Genomic DNA, 6,668 nt, shown 5'->3' on the forward strand with positions numbered 1-6,668 from the left:
CATATTGTCATTTATATGGGGTAGGGCATTGGCAGGTCGAAGAGCTTGTTCTACTGATGCATGACGGGTAGGTCATGGGAATTGGATACTGGTGAATAATGGCACTTATGTGGGCCATGTTATATACCCTGTGTGGGTAGTGGTGTTTATGTGGGCCACGTTATATCGTGTGTGCATAATGGCGCCTATATAAGCCATGTTATATACCCTGTGTGGGTAGTGGTGCCTGTGTAGGTCACATTATATCCTATGTGGATAATAGTGCCTATGTGGGCCATGTTATGTACCCTGTGTGGGTAGTGGTGTCTGTGTGGGCCACGTGTAGATAAGAAGTACGTAGGTGCCTGTGTGGGCTACATACTGACATGTACGCAGTTGCTCTGTGTGGGCCACATACTGAATACATTGGAAGATGAAGTATAAGATGCATGATTCCTGTGTGGATGTGTTGTGCGCATGTGAATTTAATTATAACATAAAAATAATGGTATAACTGTGAATGCATGTATGTTCATGCGGCGAGGTAAACATACCACCGGGGGCTTGCTGAGAAAGGCGAGTGCTCTGCTAGGTTATTTCTTGGTATCAGTGCAAAAGGATGCTACTTGTATGAGCCGGTAGACATCCCGATCCTCGGAAACCTTCGCCTTTAAAATAATAAAGATGTGTGTACTCGCGGCGAGGTGATACTTCACTTGAGGGCTTACTGAGTAAGGTGAGTGCTCTGGTAGGTAGTTTTTAGTACCAGAGCAGAGGGAATCTACTTGTATGAGCTGATAATCTTCCCTATCCTTAGGGACTTTCACCAACATAAAAATTATGTACTTGTGTATATTGGATGTGTGTATGACATTAGATGTTGGGAATGTTATTAATGGTACATTTTCTCAGTTGTTATTGATACTATGTGAGAAGCAATTTATTTTGATATGTAAGTATTAAAACTCATTTATCACACACTGTTATAATTTATTCCACCCTTATTGAGAAGTGTCTCAGCCTAATGGATTAACAATTTTTTAGGTTCTTCTGGAGACCAGATTTGAAGGCCTAGGCTGGGATTGTATTTGGTGGTTTTATTTTGGGGTATTGTGAGATACTGGTATATATACAGATATATATTTGTACGGGATTATGTTTTAAATACTGGTTGTGGATATGGATATTTTGATGTTGTAGTATTTGTTTTTGGGTTGTTATATAGGATTCTGACATTTATTTGAGGTTATTTATTTATGTTCCGTTGCGAGCATATTAATTATGGTATCAGATACAGGTGATTGGAACACGTGGTGTAACGACCCCAACCCGCCACATGTGCCCGGAGTGCTACTTTAGTGACGTCAGTGTACGTGCTACCTTATTCATCAAATATAAAACACACATATGCAGCGACAATAAAATATAAAATCCTCAAATTACATTACCGGAGTTCTAACTATCTTTCTACATAAAAGTATCTATTCTCATATAACAACATCCCATAAAACTAAACAAAATTAAAATCTCTATCTACACACTACCTACATAAATTTACAACATTAGCCCGGCTCCTCTAGCTCACTAGACCCGATCTCTAGGATTTCCTAAAAAGACAGTTTGTAAAGTAGGGGTGAGATACAACTCAGTAAGGGAAAGACTAAGTTAATGTCAGTGTGTGGCCAACATGCATTTAGTGTACAAAAAAAATAACCAGTTCGCTAAATAGATAAACACATTTATGAAAACATTTTTAATTTACACTCACACACACAATTACCCGAGGATAGGGAAGATTACCCACCCAGACAAGTAGCTTCCTTCTGCTTTGGTACCATTACTGCTACTAGGGTACTCACCTTTCTTAGTAAGCCCTCAAAATTATTTTATTAATTAACCGTATTCACATAAATTAATAGATATGCATATAAGACACTCCCTGCGACAAACACGCCATTTACATCCCTATGGCACGGGTTGTGCCGCCCGAAGGCTGGACTAATGTCTTGGGGGATCCACCCAGACAGTAGTCATCCATACTCTCCACTAACATACTCTGCGGGTACATGCAGCTACAATTGTTGGTCCGATTGCCCTCACCCAAGGGTGCATTCTCCTCACGTAGGCAAATCGGACAAGGCCACCCTACACCTCTCAGCACAAGTGTGGGCGCACACAGCCACGTAACAAATCTTTAGCAACGGTACCATGCTCACACTACACTGGTCCCTAGGGTTCGTAAAGCATATCATGCAATTTAAATAATAGAAAATATCATTTAAAACATCATTTCACATATATTTCTTGTTATTCCAAAAACCCGGCCCCCTGCCAAAAATACAGTTCGACATATAGCCATCAAATAAAACTCGACCCTCGGTCATCAAATAATAATCCTGGCCCTTGGCCAATCAAACAATACCCTACTACTGGCCATTAGTTCAAACCCTTGCATTTCATAAACAGTTTCAGTATTTTCACAAGCATTTCCAATATTTTTCACAACAATTTCAGTATTTCAATATCTCAAATCCAAATATACAATAATCCATATGAATTAAATCATCTCCCACACAATTTTCCACAATTTAACATATCCATATAAATAAACAAGCTTTCCACTATTCATTTTATTCAAAAATATCATACCATATATCCTACGTTTATAACACCCATTTCGAACGTTTGGTTTTCAAAATTGCATTTAAATTCTCAAATGAATAAATAAATAAATTAATTAATTTAATCGGTTTAAATTAAATAAAAATCCTGACTTAACTTAATCCCTTTACCTAATTCGTGTAAAAAGTCCGCTAACACCCCAGCCTACGCCCTAGGTGTTCAAAAACCCATAAATCTTGAAATTCAAATTTCACCATATTATCCGTCATAATTCCTATAGTAACTTTCCCTAAGTTCTGAATACCCTAAATAACCCAATAAAATTCAAAATTACCAAACTTACCCCCAATTTAGGATTGGTACCTCGGAGCTTCAATTCGAAAACCCGCTCCGGCTAGATTGTAGAGAATCTTCCCACGAGTCTCCTCGTAATTTTCGTTCGTTAATGAGACTTATAGTTTAAAAAAAATTGAGATAAGTTTGAAATATGACCTTACCCCAGGAGATATGCCTACGCCGCTCCTATAACATATCCGCTCTAGTAGAAATGTCGGTGGCGGCAAGTAGAGTCCAATGGTATTTTCGGATTTTTGATTAGCCAAATATTGAAGACATGGTGGAGGAGAGTGGGAGTGAGGAGACGAGGAGACGAGAAGGGGGGGGCTCTGTAACTTGCTTACGCCTGAAGGATTTTGAATGAATCCTTCAGGATATATATATATATATATGTATATTATTTTTTATAATATTATATTATATACTTTAATTAAAATTAATTATTTAATTAGTTAAATTATTTTTTGTTTTAAATTTTAATTTTAATTTAATTTTTTAATAATAATATATTTTTTAATTAATTAATTTTTTATTAATTATTATTATTATTATTATTTTTTTTAGGATTATTACACGTGGCACTTGAGCTCCATTTGGCGGGTTTCGAGGCATCACATTGTGGTATCAGAGTATTAGGTTATAAATTCTGCAGACTTTATTATTGATTAATACTAGAGTATAGGTACGAATAAGGATAACGATAGGAATGGGTAGATTAGGATGTTGATAGGAGATTTTGAGTTTTGTTTCGTAGCTTAGAAGCATAAATCCCTTGATGGACTTTTGTGAGTTTCTGAATCCTGTCAGTTTCAGAAAATCACAGTAAATCCGTTGACGGTGATGTTTTAGAGCAGAGAGATTGAAACTCAAAATTAGAACTTGAGGGTTAGGTTGATTTTGAGATAAGTCGATTGTTTGATGTTTTAATTGAGGATTTAAATGTTAAATTGATTCGTTGTTCTATAATTGATTGGTGAATTTCGAGGACAAAATTCTTTTAAGGAGGGGAGAATGTAACGACCCAAAAAAATATATAATAATAAAAAATTTTATTAATTAAAAAAATTTAATTAATTAATTAATTAATTATTATTGAGAAAACTAATTAAATTAAAAAATTTGAGGATTTTGAGTATATATATATATATAAAAGTTAAGTATATATAAAAGTAAGGATAAAGGATAAAGGAAAGAAAAAAAAAAAAAAAAGGAAAACTTAATGGTTAAGTTTCCTGGAGTAGGGGTAAGTAGAGAAGAAAAAAATAAGTTACTTCTAATGCACAGATAAGAAAGGAAAGAAAAAAAAAAAATTCTCTTACGCTCTCTATTCCTCTTCTTTTTACAATTTCGCGATAGATTCTCGTCCAATTGGAAATCCGAAAATACCACCGAACTCTATTCTCCGCCACCGACACATCTACCGAAGTGAATTTGTCGTTAAAGTAACGTGGACATATTTCTTAGGGTAAGCTAAATTCTTATTCTTGCCTCAAATTTTTTTAAATTTTAAGCCAAATGGGCGATCAGACACCATCACGAGAATCTATGGATGATTCTTTATAAGTCTAGCGGAGCGAATTTCTCGTGGGGTCGTTGTAACCATAATCCCAAAACTATGATAAATGAGTTATTTAGAAATTAATTGTTATTTAATTATTGTAAATTAAGAAAGATTAAAATAATATTTTATTGGGGTTGATATGATTGAATCAGGATTCGAGTGAGCACCGCGGGTATAAGTTTGGGAGCCCTGCAGGCGTGATTCAGGGAATCAAGTAAGGGGGAATAAAATTATATTAGTATTTTATTAAAGTGAACCAATTATTTACGAGTGTATGAAATTTATTATTTATCTATATGATTTTCAGAATAGCCTGATTACTGGAAAAAATGATGATTTTGTTTAAAATTTATATTTGGGATAATTGTTTATGATATTAAATTCGTGTGACATGAGAGTAATTTTTCCTAATAAATTGAATATGAATTACTGTGGTATTTGGGTTTGCATGTAGGGGTGCTTGAAATGATTATGGCATGATGAATGAGTTGTTATGTCTGACTCCTGTGTGGAAATGTATTGATCTATTGGGATACTGTGTGGGAAATGTATTGATCTATTGGATTCCTGTGTGGAAATGCATTGATGCTTCTGTGTGAACTAATTGGTGTGGTTATTCGTATGCATCTCAATATAACGTTGGCATAAGGAGGTTGTTATATTGTTTAGATATAAATCATGATGTGATGTTGGTAGGTCGAGGAGCTCGTCATATTGTCATTTATATGGGGTAGGGCATTGGCAGGTCGAAGAGCTTGTTCTACTGATGCATGACGGGTAGGTCATGGGGATTGGATACTGGTGAATAATGGCACCTATGTGGGCCATGTTATATACCCTGTGTGGGTAGTGGTGTTTGTGTGGGCCACGTTATATCCTATGTGCATAATGGCGCCTATATAAGCCATGTTATATACCTTGTGTGGGTAGTGGTGCCTGTGTAGGTCACGTTATATCCTGTGTGGATAATAGTGCCTATGTGGGCCATGTTATGTACCCTGTGTGGGTAGTGGTGTCTGTGTGGGCCACGTGTAGATAAGAAGTACGTAGGTGCCTGTGTGGGCTATGTACTGACACGTACGCAGTTGCTCTGTGTAGGCCACGTACTGAATACATTGGAAGATGAAGTATAAGATGCATGATTCCTGTGTGGATGTGTTGTGCGCATGTGAATTTAATTATAACATAAAAATAATGGTATAACTGTGAATGCATGTATGTTCATGCGGCGAGGTAAACATACCACCGGGGGCTTGCTGAGAAAGGCGAGTGCTCTGCTAGGTTATTTCTTGGTATCAGTGCAAAAGGATGCTACTTGTATGGGCGGGTAGACATCCCGATCCTCGGAAACCTTCGCCTTTAAAATAATAAAAATGTGTGTATTCGCAGCGAGGTGATACTTCACTTGAGGGCTTACTGAGTAAGGTGAGTGCTCTGGTAGGTAGTTTTTAGTACCAGAGCAGAGGGAAACTACTTGTATAGGCGGGTAATCTTCCTTATCCTTGGGGTCTTTCGCTAGCATAAAAATTATATACTTGTGTATATTGGATGTGTGTATGACATTAGATGTCAAGAATGTTATTAATAGTACATTTTATTAGTTGTTATTGATATTACGTGATAAGCAATTTATTTTGATATGTAAGTATTAAAACTCATTTGTCACATACTGTTATAAATTATTCCACATTTACTGAGAAGTGTCTAACCTTAGTGGATTAACAATTTTTCAGGTTCTTCTAGAGACCGGGTTTGAAGGCGTAGGTTGGGATTGTATTTGGTGGCTTTGTTTTGGAGTATTGTGAGATACCGGTATATATATATATATACAGATATATATTTGTACGAGATTATGTTTTAAATACTGGTTGTGGATATGGATATTTGGATGTTGTAGTATTTGTTTTTGGATTGTTATATAGAACTCTGGTATTTATTTGAAATTATTTATTTATGTTCCGCTGCGAGCATATTAATTATGGTATCAGATATAGGTGATTGGAATACGTGGCACCCGGACCCCACTTGGCGGGTTTTGGGGCGTCACGTGTTTTCTTGCCGCTAAGCATGAGTAGTCTTTCTAGTATAGTATAAATTATAAAACTACCATTTTTATTTTAATTTTTTAACCAAATGATACCTTTTGTATATAATAAAGATTTTGATGGTT

The sequence above is a fragment of the Malania oleifera genome, chromosome 11 (assembly GCF_029873635.1).
Source record: "Malania oleifera isolate guangnan ecotype guangnan chromosome 11, ASM2987363v1, whole genome shotgun sequence".
Taxonomy (NCBI): domain Eukaryota; kingdom Viridiplantae; phylum Streptophyta; class Magnoliopsida; order Santalales; family Ximeniaceae; genus Malania; species Malania oleifera.